Here is a 20,463-nt window from a genome sequence, read left to right on the forward strand (position 1 = left end):
TATATATATGTATATATGGGAGCTCTGGTGGTGTAGTGCCTAAGGCACTTGACTGCTAACCAGAAGGCTGATGGTCCAAACCCACCAGCCACTCCTCAGAAGGATAGTTGGGCAATCTACTTCCCTAGTGATACTCCCTTGCAAACCCAAGGAAGGGTCTCTATGAGTCAGATCCAACTTGACAGCAATGAATGTGTGTGTGTGTGTGTGTGTATCCACAACTCATATATTACTTTGTCATACTTGGTGGCTTGTGTGCTGCTATGAGGCTAGAGGCTATGCCACCAGTATTTCAGATACCACCACCTTCACACATGGTGGACAGGTTTCAGTGGAGCTTCCAGACTAAGACAGACTCAGAAGGAAGGGGCCATCCACTTCTCAAAGAATTGGCCAATGAAAATCTTATGAATAACAGTGAAAAACTGTCTGATACATTACTGGAAAACTTGATGAATAGCCTTGCAACATTGTCTGATATAGTGCCAGAAGATGAGCCCCTCAGGTCAGAAGGTACTCACATAGGACTGGAGAAGAGTTGCCTCCTCAAAGAAGAGTCAACCTTAGTGACATGTATGGAGCAAAGATTTTGGGACCTTCATTTGCTGATGTGGCATGACTATATGAAATATGAATCTATGAAAATTGGAAGTGGTCAAAAATGAAATGGAATATATAAAGATTGATATCCTAGGCATTAATAAACTTAATGGATGGGTTTTGGCCATTTTGAATCAAACAACCATATGATCTACTATGCCAGGGATGAAAAATTGAAGAAGTATGGCATGGCATTCATCATTATAAAGAATTCAAGATCTATCATGAAGTTCAATGCTGTCATTGATAGTATAATATCCATTTACCTGCAAGGAGGACTAGTTAATACTATTATTATTCATATTTACACACCAACCTCCAAAGCCAAAGATGAGGAAGTTAAAGATTTTTACCAATTTCTGCAGTCTGAAATTGACCAAGAATGCAATCAAGATGTGTTGATTATTAATGGTGATTGGAATGCAAAAGTTGATAACAAAGAAGAATCATCAGTAGTTGGGAAAATATGGCGTTGGTGATAGAAATGATGTTGGAGATCACATGATAGAATTTTGCAAGACCACTGATTTACTCATTACAAATACTTTTTTTTCAACACCATAATTGGCAACTATACATGTGGACTTCACCAGATGGAGTAACAGGAGTCAGATCGAGTACATCAGTGGAAAGAAGCTATAGTGAAGCTAAATATCTTCAGCCAAAACAGGGCCAAGAGCTGACAGTGGAACAGATCATCAACTGCTCATATGCAAGTTCAAGTTGAAGCTGAAGACAATTAAAACAAGTCCACAAGAGCCAAAACAGGACCTTGATTACATTCTATCTGAATTTAGAGACCATCTGTACAATAGATTTGAAGCATTGAACACCAATGACTGAAAACCAGAGGGATGTGGGATGACATCAAGAACATCACCCATGAAGAAAGCAAAAGGTCATTAAAAAGACAGGAAAGGAAGAAAAGACCAAAATGGCTGTCAAATGAAACTCTGAAACTTTCTCTTGAACGGAGAGCAGCTTAAGCAAATGGAAGAAATGACAAGATAAAAGAGCTGAACAGAAGGTTTCAAAGAGCAACTTGAGAAGACAAAGCCAATTATTATAATGAAATGTACAAAAACCCAGAGTTAGATAACCAAAAGGGAAGAACATGTTCAGCTGAAAGAACTGAAGAAAAAATTCAAGCCTCGAGTGGCAATATTGAAAGATTCTATGGACAAAACATTGAATGCTACAGGGAACATCAAAAGAAGATGGAAGAAATACACAGAGTCCCTGTACCAAAAAGGATTGGTCGATGATCATCCATTCCTGGAGGTGGCACATGTCAAGAACTGATAGTATTGAAGGAAGAAATCCAAGCTGTACTGAAAAAAATTGTGAAAAACAAGGCTCCAGGAATTGATGGACTTCCCATTGGGACGTTTCAACAAAACAATGTCACATTGGAGACAATTACTCGTCTATGTCAAGAAATTTGGAAGTCAGCTACTTGGCCAACTGACATGAAGAGATCCATACTTACACCCATTCCAAAGAAAGGTGACCCACATAATGTAGAAATTATTGCACAACATCAGTAATGATACACGTAAGTAAAATCTTGCTGAAGACAATTCAAACACGGTTGTAGCGGTATAATGACAAGGAACTTCCAGAAATGCAAGCTGAAGTCAGAAGTGGATTTGAAATGAGGTATATCATTGCTGATGTCAGATGGATCTTGGCTGAATGCAAAGCATACCAGAAAAATGTTTACTTGTGTTTTATGACTATGCAAAAATGGTTGATTGTGTCGTTCATAACAAATTACGGATAACATTGAGAAAAATGGGAATTCCAGAACACTTATTTGTGCTCATGAGGAACCTGTACTTGGACCAAGAAGCCGTGATTCAAACAGAACAAGGGGATACTGTGTGCTTTAAAATCAGGAAGGGAGTGTGTCAGGGTTGTGTCCTTTCCTCATTCTTATTCTATCTATATACTGAGCAAATGATCCAAGAAACTGTACAGTATGAAGAAGAATGGAAAATCAAGATTGGAGAAGACTGACTAAGAACCTGTGGTATGCAGTTGACACAGCCTTGCTTGCTGAAAGTAGAGATGACTTGAAGCACTTACTGATGAAGATTAAATATTACAGTCTGCATTATAGATTCCACCTCGACATGAAGGATCAATAAGCAACATCACAATAAATGGAGAAAATGTTGCAGTTGTTCAGATATTGCTTGGTTCCACAACCAACACCAATGATAGCAACAATCAAGAAATCAGATGATATATTACACTGAGCAAATGTGCTGCAAAAGTCTCTTTAAAGTGCTGAAGAGCAAAAATATCTCTTTGAAGACTAAGGTGCACCTAACCCAAACCATAGTGTTTTCAATTGCTTCATATGCATGAAAGCTGGACAATGAATAAGGAAGACCAAAGAAGAATTGATGCATTTGAGTTGTGGTGTTGGCAAAGAATACTGAAAGTACTATGGACTGCCAGAAGAACAAACAAATCTGTCCTGCAAGAAGTGCAGCCAGAATGTTCTGTAGAAGGAAGAATGGCCAGACTTTATCTCACCTACTTTGGTCATCTTGTCAGAAGAGACCATTTCCTGGAAGGATATCATGCTTTCTTGGTAAAGTGGAGGGTCAGAGAAAAAGGAGAAAGTTGTCAATAAGATGGATTGACATAGTGGCTGCCACAATGGGCTTAGGTATAGCAAAAATTGTGAGACTAGCATAGGACTGGACTGTGTTTTGTTGTTTTTCACAGGGTTGCTATGGGTGTGAGCCAACTCAATGACACCTAACAACAACCACAATATATATGTCTGTGTATATATATATATATATATATGTGTGTGTGTGCGTGTTTGTACTTATATATGTATATGTATATTTATGCATAATATGATGGAACTGCCTGCTCCCCAGATGTACTAGCCTTATTTAAGTTTCTTCAAAAAACTATATGATGTTTTATATGTAAACATTATATTGTTGTTGTTGTTGTTATGTGCCATCGAGTCAGACCCAACTCATAGTGACCCCTCCTTGGGTTTCCGAGGTGGTATCACTATGGAAGTAGATTGCTCCATCTTTCTTTCGAGGGGTGGTGGTGGGTTTGAACCAACAGCCTTCTGGTTAGCAGTCAAGTGCCTTAGGAACTATACTACCAGAGCTCCCAAAACATTATATAATTTTCACAAAACTATACAATGTTTTATATGTAAAACATTGTATAGTTTTTGTAATATAGAATTTCTAACTTTTTCAATCTTCCTAAATTCTTACTGTATCCATAACTCCTCTATCTAGTAGCTGTTGTTGTTGGTAATAGGTGCCATCAAGTAGGCTTCCACTCATAGAAACAATGAACAAAACACCACCCAGCTGTTGACATCCTCACACTCATTACTATGCTTGAGCTCATAATCACAGTCACTGTGTCAGTCCATCTCCTTGAGGGTCTTCCCATTTTTCACTGACTGTCTCTACTTTACAAAGCATGATATCCTTCTCCAAGGACTGGTCCCTCCAGAGATCATGCTTCCTTTTCTAGGGTCTGTTGCCTCCTAATACCATGCTTTGTAAAGTAGTTAGTGAAAAAGGGGAAGACTCTCAACAAGATGGACTGACACAGTGGCTGCAATGATGAACTCAAGCATAGCAATGATTGTCAGGAGGCACGCAACTGGATGATGCTTTGTTTGTAGTACGTAGGGTTGCTATGAGTCAAAATGTGGTTGACTAAATACAAGAGACAAAGGCTGACCATTCTGGTGTTCAAGGGCTTTCTGGATGTACTTCATCCAAGACAGATTTGTTACTCTCCATTAGTCTTAGAAATATTAACATCTATTTCCTAAAATTATAAGCTCTTTGATGTTAGAAAATATAATTTATTGTCTCCCCACATAAATATTTTTATTTGTGTAATTTGAGAGTTCTCAATAAATAATAAGATGTCTGAGCGATTCAAGCTATTTGCCCTTGGTTGGCAATTCAAACTACCCAGGAAGCACCACGGAAGAAAAGATCAGGCAATTTGCTTCTGTAAAGATTGTTGTTGTTGTTATGTGCCATCGAGTCGGATCCGACTCATAGCGACTCCTCCTTGGGTTTCCGAGGCAACATCACTACAGAAGTAGATTGCCTGACCTTCCTTCTGAGGAGTGGCTGGTGGATTCGAACCACCAGCCTTCTGATTAACAGTCAAGTGCCTTAGGCAGTATGCTACCAGAGCTCCTTCTGTAAAGATTAGAGCTAAGAAAACCCTGTAGAGTAGTTCTATTCTATAACATATGAGCTTGCATGAATCAGAATCAATTTGATAACACAAGACAGCAACAGCAACAATAATACTTTTCTTTTCAACCCAAATCTTAAACAAATTGAGAAAGAAAAGGTAATTTTCATATTAAGAAAAACCAATACCTCCATGAATCAGATATCTAAGAATGTGGTTTGAATATGAGGACAAAATAAATTTTGTAATTCCAAGTGAAACTTATTACTGGTCGTGGGTAACGTAGTGCCTAAGGCACTTGACTGCTAACCAGAAGGCTGGCAGTTCAAACCCACCAGCCACTCCTTGGAAGGAAGGATGGGCAATCTACTTCCATAGTGATACTGCCTCAGAAACCCAAGGAGGGGTTGCTATGAATCGGGTCTGACACACCGGCACATAACAACAACAGTCCAGCTTCTTCGTTTCTTTTTCTTTTTGGAAGTCTGCATGCAAAGACACTCTTTCTGCTTTGCTTCTATTATAAGTCTTAAAGTATAGACAAGTAGAGAATTATACATGCTACCTGCAGACCCCAAAGATGAAAGAAGAAGAAAGTGGGTTAGCATGACTAACCCTCTTTTCATTCTCATCAATCAAGTAATAAAATGAGAGGGTGGAGAGAGGTAAAAAATTTTACTTTAATAGATAGCCCTCAATATAGAAGGAATGTCAAGAAAAGACATAAACTATTATCAAAGGAAATAGAAAAATGTACTCATAAAAACTGTGGTGATTTAAGATTATTGTATGAAAATTTGAAGTTTTTATTAATTCAAGGAAATATTCTTGGTAGCTTTCAGGAACTAAGCACATTTGATTCTCAGTAAAATTAGGGAAAGCAAGTATTAAATTGTTCATCTTACCAAGAATGTTACGAGTATCTTCAGCCTTTACACAGGACATGTGATATGTGTATTTGTATAACAGTGTTAAGCATGCAATTGACAACATATACAATGAGAAAAATCTTCATCCATATTAGCAAGAAAAATAATTACACTGGTGGTGTATAAAAGTCAAATACCATATTCACATTCCATAATTCAGTAACATAAAGTTTGAATATGTGAAAGAAATCAAACTGTCAGTGGGAAAAAAGGTGTCAGTCAAACTCTGTAGGAAAATCATTGGAATAATTTAATGATGTCCTTTGTAATTTAGGGTACTTTTTAAAAATATTGTTTTACTTTTGGACACACAAAAAATAGAACACAAGTAAATGATAGTAGCTTATAATAGCCACAGGAAAATTCTGCAATAGCAAATAACCATAGCTTGTTTGCTCTTTCTGTCTTACCAGAACGTCAGACCTATTTTCTCAGAGTTTCACTAACATGATTTACTTTGTTTTACTTCATTTTTCTGTTCTTGGCATTTTGAAGAGTCTATATATTACAACAAAGAGATTCTTCTTCTTTTGGGAAGTATATTTTGCTTGTGCATACATCACCCATTAGCCCCTCATAATATAAATCAGCCTTATTTTCTTTTGTAAACATCCTAGCATATGGAATCCCTGGATGGTACAAATGGTTAAGTGCTCAACTACAGGCTTCAAGGTTGGTGGTTCAAATCCACCAAGAGGTGCCTTGGAAAACAGGCCAGGCTATTTGTTTCTGGAAAGTCACTACCTTGAAAACGCTATGGAGAAGTTGTACTCTGCACATATGTGTTCTTCATGAGTTAGAATTGACTTGATCATAAATAAAAATAACAACATATATGACAATGGATATGACTTAAATGAATGGCATTGATCTCTAAATGATGATTAAAAAGGAACCAGGTTCACAGGAGAATCCAATTCATTTGTTCTATACTTAAGCCAAAGTAAAATGAGAAAAAAGAGAGAGAGAGAGAGAGAGATTCTTGTATTATGTTGTCATCTGTTATAAGATTTCTGAATGAATTGTATAGTTGAATAAGGTTATTTCACTAGTTTTGTATGTTCCACACAAGAATATATGATTAAATGGATGAATGGATCTATACATGATTCTTTCTCTGGTTTTACAGGCCATGCTTTTGAATGACAGACCATAGTGAGGACTGTGATTTGGAGGTACCATATATGTCCATTACCTTACAGCCATGATCAGTCAAGGCATACCTCTGACCTCACCACCCTTTTTATTAGCCAGTATTCTGACCTCACTAATGGAAATTAACTTTGAATTTTCCCTGATTTTTATGATAATTACTCTTAAATCTCAGTTTCCATCTCCATTCTCTCTTCTGAACTCCAGATATACATTTTAATAATCTAATGAACATCTATACTTGTATATGCCAGAAACATTCAGTGCATGACATATCTGTCCTTAAACTCATTCTGTTATATTTACTGGCTTTTCCTTCCATGTTCTCTGTTCCACTGAATAGCACTACAGTTAACTGAGCCGCAGCAACTCGAAAACTAAGCACACTTCCATAGTTCTCCATCTCCATAATTCTCTATGTAAAATAAATTGATTTTCCAAAAACACTGGAGAAACAAATAGGCAGTAATGAATTGACAGTCAGGATTGAAAGCTTTACCCTTTTTCTTAGAGTTGTGTCATCTTGGGTTTCTCTGAATCTTCGATTTCTCATTTTTAAATTATATTTTTATACATACATGTATGTATGTATACACATGTATATATACTTATATATATGTATATATGTACATACACATATATATGTGTATATATGTACATACACACACATATATATATGTACACACACATGTGTATATATGTACATACACATATATATGTATATATATGTACATACACATATATATGTACATACACACATATATATGTATATATACATATATATGTACATGCATATATGTGTGTATATTATACATACATATATATACAGGTATATATATGTATGTATATATAGATACATACACACACACACACACACACACATATGCATGTACATATATGTTTAAAACAAAAAAAATCCATTGCCATCAAGTCGATTCTGATTCATAGCAAACCCCATTGGGTTTCCAAGGGAGTAAATATTTACTGAAGTAGATTGGCTCTTCTTCCTTACATGGAGTGGCTGGTTGGTTTGAACCACCAACCTTCCGGTTAGTGCCACCAGAGCTCATATAGATTAGGTTACATATATTTAAAACTCATTGCCCTTGAGTCAGATCCAACTCATAGTGATCCCTCTTTGGGTTTCCGAGGCAGTATCACTACAGAAGTAGTTTGCCCAACCTTCCTCCTGAGGAATGGCTGGTGGGTTTGAACCTCCAGCCTTCTGGTTAGCAAGCAAATGCCTTAAGCACTATGTCACCAGAGCTCCCTACATATATTTAGTGAAGATAATTTAAAAAATGTTTGCAGCAATACATTCACAGGCACTGCCAGAATCTCAAGTTGGATTCAGAAGAGGACATGGAAAAAGCGATATCATTGTTGATGTCAGATGGGTCTTGGCTGCAAGCAAAGAATACCAGAAAGATGATTACTTGTTTATCATTGACTATGCAAAGGCATTTGACTGTGTGGCTCATAACAAATTATTCATAACATTACAAAAAGTAGAAATTCCAGAACACTTAATTGTATACATGAGAAATCTGTACATAGACTAAGAATCTGTCATTTGAACAGAGCAAGGGAATTGTGCATGTTTAAAATCAGGAAGGGTGTGCATCAGGGTTGTATATTTTCACCATATTTATTCAATTTTTATGCTGAGCAAATAATCTAAGAAGGTGGACTACATAAAGAAGAATGCAGTGTCAGGATTGGAGGAAGACTCATTAATAATCTGATATATGCAGATGGCACAACCTTGCTTTCTGAAAGAGAAGATGACTTGGAGTACTTACTATGAAGATCAAAGCTTATAGTCTTCAATATGAATTATACTTCAACATAAAGAAACAAAAATCCTCACAACTGGACTAATGAGCAACATAATGACAAATGTAGAAAAGTCTGACATCAGGGATTTAATTTTACTTGGATCTACAATCAACAGCCATATAAGGAATAGTCAAGAGTATTTTCAATAGCTTCATATACATGTGAAAGCTGTACAATGAATGAGGAATACCAAAGAAGAGTTAATGATTTTGAGTTATGGTGTTGATAAAGAATACTAAAAATCCCGTGGACTGCCAGAAAAATGAACAAATTTGTCTTGTAGGAAGTGTAGCCAGAATGCTCCTTGGAAGTGAGAATGGCCAGACTTCATCTCATTTACTTTGGTTGTGTTGTCAGAAGAGATCATTTGCTGGAGAAGGATATCATGCTTGGTAAAGTAGAGGATCAGTGAAAAAGGGGAAGATGAATTGACACAAAGGCTGCAACAATGGGCTCAAGCATAGCAAACATTGTGAGGATGGCACATGAATAGGGAGCGTTTTTTTTCTGTTGTCCATAGGATTGCTATGAGTCGGAGCTAACTTGACAGCACCTAAAAACAACATAAGCACACGTGCACACACACACACACATGCATAAATATATAATTTTTAATAAAATTTCTCATTTAAATAGTGTCTACTTTATAAAAATTTGAGAGAAATAAATACCACATTCAAAGAAAACATTTAGTATAGAGTCTAGCACATAGTGTGAAATAGAGGTTAGCTCTTGCATAGCCAGTATTCACTCACTCACTCATTGCCATCAAATCAATTTGATGTGACCCCTCATTGAGTTACTGAGGCTGTAAGTCTTCACAGAAGTAACCTGCCTCGTCTTTCTTCCACGGAGAGGCTGGTGAATTTGAACCACCAACTTTTTGGTTAACAGCCAAATGCCTTTACACCACTAGAGCTCCTTATACCTACTGTAGCACTATTATATTTTTTTCCAACTCATGTACTCATCCAATCTTTTGTAGTGATCCTGATTCACATTGTTTTCTGGACAACTACAGTAACTTAGAACTCTATTTTTAGTTTTCAGTATTGCATGCTTCCATCTGTGCACATTAGAGTTTTACACATGATTTTCTTTACTTTAATAAATTACCCTTGGTCTTCTTAATCTTTCTAATACTTACTCATATTTCGTGTTGTGAATTAGATTTCAATTTTTCTGATACTCCTTCTCTGAACCACCTCTAATAAGAGAGTTTCATACACTTATCATTGAATTTATCATATAAAATTTTACCTCTCAGTCTTCTCTGCTATAATCCTTAGCAGATTCTAAATTTCTTGGGTTCCAGAAACATATATTCCTGGACAACAATTGTTGTCATCATATATGTGTTGAATAAATGGTTTTTGAATAAATTAATGAAACCACTTCCTACCTAAACCATGTATCTATTCATGATAAGCCAAGAATAATCACAATAGATTCAGGTTTTGGTTTCTAGAATATCCAGACATCCTCATATCCTTTCTTAGAAGTTGCTAGGAGTATTTTTATTTGTTTGTTTGTTTTGTTTTCACTAATAAAATTCCACAACAGTTAACAACAGATCTCTTACATTGCTTCCCAATTCAAATGTTTTTGCTCCACTGTAATTACTCTTATACATTTTAAGATTTGATAATACTTTCCTGACAACTAAAGTTGTTAGTGCTGTCAATTCCTACACATGGTGGCCCCTTGTGTGCAGGGTTTTCAAGGCTATGACTTTTCTAAAATAAACCACTATGCCTGTCTTCCAATGCCCTTCTAGGTGAGTTTGAACTGTCAACCTTTTGGTGAGTAGCCAGACACTTAATCATTTGCCCTACTCTGGGAGCTCAATAATAAAAGTGTCTATAAAAGGAAAATTCCTGTGGTAGCTTTTTGGAAAATCTCATTAATGAAATATACTCTCAGTTGTGTTGTAGAGAGGCTTAATATGTGATATAAAATCCAATTAAAGAAATATGTAACTTTGGAATACTACCCATTGAGACAGCAAACCTACCATGGCACTTAAGAGAAATCACAGTTTCCTAAAATACACCCTGCAATGGGAGAAGTCAATGCTTATGACTTTCATATAGCAGACCTGGCAAAAAAAGATCTTAAATTGTTTCTCAAAAATAGCTTGATGTTTAGACTCAAACATCATAAGAACTCCTCTGAGTTCTGGTGATCTAATATGCCTCCAAGACTTCCCATCATTCATTGTGGAAGGATTGTTAAGGAAATGAATCTGCATGCAGTGATTGGAAAAGTAGCTGAGGAAGACAATCAAAAAAGGGTTGCAGGAACTTATCGTGCTCACTATTACTTTCACCTGGGGTGAAAAGTATATATTTTACAATTCAAGCTGTTCCACTCGTTATCCCTATTTATTTTTAATTTTTTCCCTGCAGTTCTATTTCATTTTTTTAGTGGTTACCTCCTTGAAAGCAATCACTGTTAGCATCATGTTTCCTATTTCCTCTTTTACTGGTCTCATAGCTTTAGACCTGCTATATTTACTTTCCCAGGTGTGTTATTCTAGGGCAAAAACTCCTATGAGTAACTTTATGTTAGAAGTTTAATTTTAATATTTTCTCATATGAAGGTTGAATTTGCAAGAGATAACTATAGGCTTCTTAAGAACTCTCTCTTTCTTATCCTTCCTCAGGATGTACATAAAAAAAAATATAAAGTATTCACCTATCACTGTTCTTCAAAGTGTTTTTCATAAAGCACTAACCCCTGGGATAGGAATATGTCCAATAGTTTTAGGAACTATGTTTTAAAAATTATATGTCTCTGTATTACAAGACTTCTCACAGACTTTAATAAGCTAATGTGAATTGTGATTCTCTAATGGGATAGTGTATACAGAATTTTGAAAAATTTTTTGCTAATTTGGAATATTTACTAGGAAAGACTGTATGCCTTATCAAGGCATCCATACGGTAAATTTTAAATCATTACCCAAAATTTAGTTTAGAGACAGACCCCACCCGAGAGGCAGGAAAGGGAGGGAACACCAGGGACAACAAAAGCCACAAGATCCAGGTAAGGGGAAGGAGACAGTCCCCACCCCAGATGTCAGAAAGGGAAGGGAACACTGGGGACAACAAAGCAGCAGGATCAGGTAGGATTCAGGTAAGGGAAGGGCAGAGAAGTTTCGAATAGCTAAAGGAAATGAACTTGTCTGTCAGTTTGTCATACTGTGGTGGCTTGCACATTGCTGTGAGGCTTGAGGCTCTGCCACTGGTGTTTCAAATGCCAGCAGGGTAGCAGATGGTACACAGGTTTCAATGCAGCTTCCAGACTGAGACAGACTAGGAAGAAGGAAGAGGCCATCCACTTTTCAAAGAATTGGCCAGGAAAAACCTTATGAATAGCAGAGAAACACTGTCTGATACATTACTGTGCAACTTTATGAATAGCCCAGAAACATTGTCCAATACAGTGCAGGAAGATGAGCCCCTAAGGTCAGAAGGCATTCAAAATATGACTGGGAAAGAACTTCCTCATCACAGTTGAGCCAACCTTAATGATATGGATAAAGTAAAGCTTTCAGGACCTCCATTTGCTGACATGGCATGACTCAAATTTAGGAGAAACAGCTGCAAACATCCATTAATAATCAGAACATAGAATGTATAAAGTAAGAATATAGGAATATTGGAAGTTGTTAAAAATTAAATGGAACACATAAAGATCGATATCCTAGGCATTAGTGAGCTAAGGAAGACCGAAGAAGAGTTGATGCTTTTGAGTTGTGGTGCTGGCGAAGAATGCTGAAAGTACCATGGACTGCTAAAAGAACTAACAGATCTGTCCTGGAGGAAGTGCAGCCAGAATGTTCCTTGGAAGCAAGAATGGCCAGACTTCGTCTCACCTATTTTGGTCATGTTGTAAGAAGGGACCATTCCCTGGAGAAGGATGTCATGCTTGGCAGGGTGGAGGGTCGACGAAAGAGGGGGAGGCCTTCAGCGAGATGGATTGATATGGTGGCTGCGATGATGGGATCAAGTATAGCAGGAATTGTGGGGCTGGCGCGGGATCGGGCAGTGTTTTGTTCTGCTGCGCATGGGGTCGCTATGAGTCGGAAACGACTCAATGGCACTTAACAACAACAACAACAGTGAGCTGAAATGGACTGGTTTTGGCCCTTTTGAATCAGACAACCATATTATCTACTATGCTGGGAGTGACAATTTGAAGATGAATGGTGTGACATTCATTATTGCAAAGGATGTTTCAAAATCTGTCCTGAAGTACAATGCTGTCAGTGATAGGATAATATCCATACACCTACAAGAAAGACCAGTTAATGCTACTATTATTCAAATTTATGCACCAACCACCAAAACCAAAGATGAGGAAATTGTAGATTTTTTATCAACTTCTGCAGTGTGAAACTGACCAAATGTGCAATCAAGGTGTGTTAATTAGCATTGGTGATTGAAATGTAAAAGTTGGAAGAATCACCGGTAGTTGGAAAATTTGGCCTTGGTGACAGAAATAATGCTGGATATCACATGACAAAATTTTGCAAGACCAACAGCTTATTCAGGAGCTCTGGTAGCATAGTGTCTAAAGCACTTGACTGCTAATCAAATAGCTGGCAGTTCAAACCCACCAGCCACTCTTCAGAAGGACGGTTGGGCAATCTACTTCCATAGTGAAACTGCCTCGGCAACCCAAGGAGGGGTCGCTATGAGTCAGGTCCAACTCTACAGCACATAACAACAACAACAACAACAGCTTATTCATTGCAAATACATTTTTTCAACAACACAAATGGTGTCTATACACGTTGACTTCACCAGAGAGAATATACAAGAATCAGATTGACTACATCTGTGGCAAGAGGTGATGAAAAAGCTCAGTATCTTCAGGAAAAATAAGACCAGGAGCTGATTGTGGAACAGATGATCATCTGCTAATATGAAGTCCAACTTGAAGTTGAAAACAATTAAAACTAGTCCATGAGAGCCAAAATATGATCTTAAATATATCCCTTCTAAATTTAAAGACCATATAAAGAATAGATTTGAGGCACTGAACACTGATGACTGAAAACCAGAAGAATTGTGGGATGACATCAAGAACATCTTCCATGAAGAAAGCAAGAGGTCATTAAAAAGACAAGAAAAGAAGAAAAGACCAAAATGGTTGTTAGAAGAGACTCTTGTCTTTGAATGGAGAGTAGCTAACGCAAATGGAAGAAATAACAAGATAAAAGAACTGAACAGAAAATTTCAAAGAGCAGCTCAAGAAGACAAAGCCAATTACTATAATGAAATGTCAAAAGACCTGGAGTTAGAAACAAAAAGGGAAGAACATGCTCAACAATTCTCAAGCTGAAATAATTGAGGGAAAAATTTAAGCCTTGAGTTGCAATGCTGAAAGATTTTACTGGCAAAATATTGAATGATGTGGGAAGCAGCAAAAGAAGATAGAAGAAATACACAGAATCACTATCCCAAAAAGAACTGTTCCATCTTCATCCATTTCAGGGAGTGACATATGTTCAAGAACCAATGGTTTGGAAGAAAGAAGTCAAAGTTGTACTGAAGGAATTTGCAAAGAACAAGTCTCCAGGAATTGATGGAATACCCACTGAGATGTTTCAACAAATGGATGACACACTAGAGGAACTCACTTGGTTATGCCAAGGAATTTGGAGAACAGCTACCTGGCCAACTGACTGGAAGAGATTCATATTTGTACCCATTCCAAAGAAAGGTAATCCCACAGAATGTGGAAATTACCAAACCATATCATTAGCATTGAATGCAAATAAAATCTTACTGAAGATAGTTCAAAAATGGTTGCAGCAGTATATTGACATAGAACTTCCAGAAGTGCAAGCTGGATTCAGAAGAGGTTGTGGAATGAGGGATATCATTGCTGATGTCAGATGGATCTTGGCTCAAACAAAGAATACCAGAAAGATGTTTATTTGCATTTTATTGACTATGCAAAATATTTGATTGTGCGAATCATAACAAATTGTAGATAACATTGAGAAGAATGGAAATTCCATAACACTTAATTGTGCTCCTGAAGAACCTGTAAATAGACCAGAAGTCTGTTGTTTGAACAGAACAAAGGGACACTGCATAGTTTAAAATCAAGAAGGAAGTGTGTCAGGGTTGTATCTTTTCACCATATATATTCAATCTCTATGCTGAGCAAATAATCTGAGAAGCTGGACTATAGTAAGAAGAACGTGGCATCAAAATTAGAGGAAGAATCATCAACAACTTGCTATACACTGATGACACAACTTTGATTGCTGAAAGTGAGGATGACTTGAAGTACTTACTGATGAAGATGGAAGAATATAGTCTGCAGTATGTATTACATCTCAATATAAAGAAAACAAAAATCCCCACAACTGGACCTATAAGCAGCATCATGATAAATGGAGAAAAGATTGAAGTTGTCCAAGACTTCACATTGCATGTTTCTACAATCAATGCCAATGGAAGCAGCAGTCAGGACATCAGATGTTGTATAGCACTGGGCAAATTGGCTACAAAGGACCTCTTTCAAGTGCTGAGGAACAAAGATGTCTCCATGAGGACTAAGATGTGCCTGACACAAACCATATTTTCAATTGCCTCATATGCATGTGAGAGGTGGACAATGAATAAGGAAGACCAAGAATAATTGATGCTTTTGAGTTGTGGTGCTGGTGAAGAATGCTGAAAGTACCATGGATTGCTAAAAGAACAAATCTGTCCTGGAGGAAGTGCAGCCAGAATGCTCTTAGGAAAAGAGAATGCCTAGACTTTGTCTCACCTACTTTGGTCATGTTATCTGAAGGGACCAGTCCCTTGAGAAGGATGTCATGCTTGGTAAGGTCTAGGGTTGAAGAAAGAGGGGAAGGACCTCCACGAAATGGATTGGCACAGTGGCTGCTGCCATGGGCTCGAGTGTAGCAAGGGTCGTGGAGTAGGCGTGGGACCAGGCGGTGTTTCATTCTCCTGTGCATAGGGTCACTGTGAGTTGGAGACAAGTCGATGGCACCTAACAACAACCAAAAAAAATTTTAAAAATTAGTTACATCAAGCAAAATCTTTAGTAAATTACTGTAGTAACTGCATGTGAACCTTATTTTTTCAATCTAAACCAGTTCATTTTCTATTTAAATTTACAAAGCAATGATTTATGCAAGTTTATTTATTGTTATATTTTGCTCCAAGGAGTTTATAATATGTAAAACTTCCAAAAGTATATTTTCTCCACTAAGTCAATATTTACTCCCTTTAATCAGAAAGAGAAGAAAATCCACAGTCAATCCACTCCACTTTAATTCATTGATTCAGCCTATTCAATAACATCCACAATTTTTCAAGTACTTAAGTAGATGATGTACATACAATAACAGAAAAACAGAAACTCTGCTCTTATGGAATTTAAAGCCAAGGAAGAAGCAAGAATGAAACCACTTAGAATGTTACATTAATTGCTGCAATAGAGGCATAGCATGGGAAGATAGAGGAATAAAAGCTTAATTCTACCTTTAGGTTATAAATAAAGCCTTCCCAGAGAACACAGTATTTGAACTAATACTTGAAGAACAATATACAAAGTGGTAGATGGAAGGCTTATTATAAGAGGATACATCATGTACAGGGAACTACAAATATTGCTACTTTTCTGTAGAGTACAGTGTGAGGAAATGAATAGTTCCTGTAACACGCTATTGCTTTAGTCTCTTTCAAAGAGTGTCTTAACTTGATCTCATAATATTGTTTCTCCTTCATAGATGGTGAGAATTGTGCTTACTTGGCTGGATTCTTCAGTGCAAGAATGCCTCTAAGAATAAGGACACAGCTAATGTGTAATACTACTAAAAACCAAACTCACTGCCATTGAGTCTATTCCAACTGTAGAGACTTCCACAGGGTTTTCAAGGCTGCAAATCTTTATAGAAGCAAGCTGCCTCACATTTCTTTGCTGGAGCAACTGGTGGGTTTGAACCACTGACTTTTTGGTTAGCAGCCAACTGCCTTAGCCACTGCACCATTAGAGCTCCTTGCATAAAGGTCCTGGGTAGTGCAAAAAGTTAATGGCCAACTACTAACACTAAGGTTACCAGTTCAAACCCACCTAGTCAAGCCACCAAAGAGATGCCTGGTGATCTGCTCCAATAAAGATTACAGCCAAGAAACTGCTATGGAGTAGTTCTACTCTGTAACACATGGGGTTTTCATGAGTCTGAACAAACTTAATGACAACAAACTAATATATATACTCGAGAATTATAGGGGAGAATGATGTGAGAGAATGAATCACAACTTTATTATCTTGATATTAAATATAAGAGAAAGTGGAGTGAAAAAACAAATTTGAAGAGAGAAACTACAATTAAATTAGCTAGATAGGAGAGGTAGTGGACTTTTAGAGAAGAAATGATACTCAATTCACTAATTAATAAAAGAAATAGGAATTTCATTTAATACATTTTAGCAAAAACTTGAAAATTTACAAACCTTTATTGTACTATGAGAATAATCTTAGGCAAAGAGAAAAAAGAAAGAGACATCCAGATACATCAATAAAATTACTATGTGTTTTGGTTACCTAGTGCAGCTCTGACAGGAATATACCACAAATGGAATGGCTTTAACAAACAGGAGTCTATTTTCTTATGGTTTTAGAGGCTAGAAGTCCAAATTCAAAGTGTCAGGCTCTAGGACTTGGTTACCTGTAGGGTTCAAACTAGCATAGTGGCTAAGACACTTGCCTGCTAACCAGATGGCTGGCGGTTCAAACCCACCAGCCACTCCTTGGAAGGAAGGTTGGGCAATCCTACTTCCGTGGTGATACTGCCTCGGAAACCCAAGGAGGGGTCGCTATGAGTCGGGGCCGACTCGACGGCACATAACAACAACAAAAACAGGGTTCAAACATGCTATCAGCTGGAAACCTTCTTCAAAGTTGCTTTTTATATACTGGAAGCTGCTCACATCCCTAAAGCAGCTACTCAGCTGCTCCTGTACATTGCACTATGGTGTTAATTATCAATCTTACCATGGGGAATAACTATCCATCTGCCTAGCCACTCAACCAGGCCCAGCCAAGTTGACATACAACCTTAACCACCACACTATGTATGAAACTCCTCTTCAATTTCAAAGCAAGAGATAGAGATAAATACTAAAAGTAATTCCAGAATACACAAAGTAGGTTTGTATTCTGGAAGTCTTTCTTATCAGTTCTTTATCTCCCTTGCCTAATATTCTATCTTTTCTCCTAATATCAGCAATGTTTCAGTGAAATTTTTCAAAATTAAAAAAAAAAAATAAATAAGGAACCAAATGGTAGGATTTTCTGAATTTCTTTACAGAAATACCATTTGAAATATTAAAGAAAGATCTGAGTCTTGGAAGGAAAAAGAAAAGATAAGCCATTAAAAAAAAATGGTTTTCTTTTTGTTTTGTTTTTTATGTAAAGCACTGAGATTTTATTAAAAGGGAAGGCTTAGAATGAGAATAATTACTAACACTCACACAGCTGTTTCTGTGGACCAAATAGTGTTCTCAGTGCTGCATGTGTTCAATACTTTCATCTTCCAAGCAACTCCCAAAGCTATATTCTATTATTGTCCCAACTTTAAGAATAAGTTTTGAGCCTCAGTGAGGTTAAGTGCCCTGTTCTAGACACCATGGATTGTAATTGACAGAGAAAAATTCAAGTTCATATATTCAGGATCCAAAATCTGCAACCTTAATATGTGCAATAAACAGATCGTGAAGATTAAATGATACTGTTTCATATGCTGAACACATTTAAAGAAATCAGGTATTTATATATTATTCCTTTAGAAATTTTATCTAACTGTGTAAAGACAATCTTCCTGGTCAGAACATCTCACATTAGCTGTTACATTTGTTATAATAAAACTTTTGATAGACATTGAGCAGAAATGAATTTGAATGTTTACTCTTTAAAAATAGTAACTGGGACAAATACTATATTTTAATACTTAAAGAGTGACCCCATTTCTTCTATAATTTATCCAAAGCAGGGACTCTGGGAAAAACTGTTATTACAATTATGCAGATGTAGAGGGCTGAGAAGAGCACCTGACAAAGTAGGTAGTTAGCCAAATTCCAGTTGAAAGTGGGCCAAGGGATCAAATGTAAGTATGACAACACTTTAGGCCAGAAATAATGGTTAGCCCTTCATGTAGTACCTAAGGCATTTGACTGCTAACCAGAAGAAGGCTGGTGGTTCAAACCCAACAGCCACTCCTCAGAAGGAAGATTGGGCTATATACTCCCATAGAGATACTGCCTTGGAAACCCAAAGAGGGGTCTCTACGAGTCAAATCAACTTGATGGCAGTGAGAGAAAGAGAGAGAATACTAAGAAAACTGAATAGTGCAGCATTAATGTTTTATGTCATTGAATATAGCCTGAAATATTTTAAACTGAAAAAACAATAATCTCAAAAAATACTAGATCAATGTCTAATTTTAAGCAATGTGATTATTTGGTGAGTGATAAAAATAAATAAATAAACTGAGTTGTTAAATACACCATATACTTGGAAATTGGATTAATGAATCCTAAACCATTTTTCTGAGGCTTCTTAGATAGCTGAGGAAGCTAATGATCCAAGTATTACTGGTGTATAACATTAAGTTCATACCACTTGCGTGTTGAAAAATGCAGCATGAGGATGGTAAACTTTTATCTCAGCCCAAATCAATATCAACTGATAAATTATAAGTTAAAAAAAAAAAAATGGATGGTAGGTCGAGATATTTTCTCTTCTTTACCAAGTTGAAAATTATCTAGTCTCTCAAGAGCCTGTTCGAATTTTCTATCAGTGATTGCCACCATATTACTAAAGTGTAAATTATATAGAGGTGTCAGTAATCAGAGATTAATATTGAGCTTGCATTTTTGCTCCATAATCAAAATTTTCTCCAGTCCTGTGACAGACTTGCTGTGCTGTGATATATATGTGTTTATATACACATACATATTTTTTCATAGTAGAATAGTGGCAGAATGAGATATGTGAATTTTATAAATGAAATCCTTCTAAGAAAAACTGTCATGGTGTCCTAAGTAATGCTGAAGCCTTTTTTGAACTAGTAGACAGTAAATAACCAAAAAATGCTTTTAAGAATGAATTAAAATAATTATTTAATGAAGAAGAGTCAGAAAAAAAATGCTAGTTACTATGTCTATAATTTTAAAAAGTTATGTTTTTATAATAGGATAATCATAGATTATAGATAATCATATGTACATTAGTTTCTATTTTTTTAAGAAAAATAAATCTGTACATGTATATTTCTAAACTGAAATCAAAACTGTTGCCTTGAGTCTATTCTTACTCCTAACAATCCTAGAGGACATAATAGAACTGCCCCATTGAGTTTCCAAGGCTATAAATCTTTATGGAAGTAGACTGCCCATATCTTTCTCCTGCAGAGTGTCTGGTGGATTTTGAACTTCAACATTTTTGTTAGCAGCCGAGCAATTAACAACTGCACAACCAAGGCTCCCTATGCATATATCTGGTGATTAAAAAATCATAATTAGTATTGCTTAAATTTCACCATTTTTCTGTCAGTTTGTCATAGTGTGATGGTTTGTGTGTTTCTGTGAGGCTGGAAGCTATGTGATCACTATTTTGAATACTAGCATGGTCACCCTGGAGCTCTGGTAGCATAGTGGCTAAGGCACTTGACTGCTAACCAGAAGGCTGG

This window comes from Orycteropus afer, unplaced genomic scaffold (genome assembly GCF_000298275.1).
Source record: "Orycteropus afer afer isolate SDZICR_OR568_19922 unplaced genomic scaffold, OryAfe1.0 scaffold00116, whole genome shotgun sequence".
Classification (NCBI taxonomy): Eukaryota; Metazoa; Chordata; class Mammalia; order Tubulidentata; family Orycteropodidae; genus Orycteropus; species Orycteropus afer.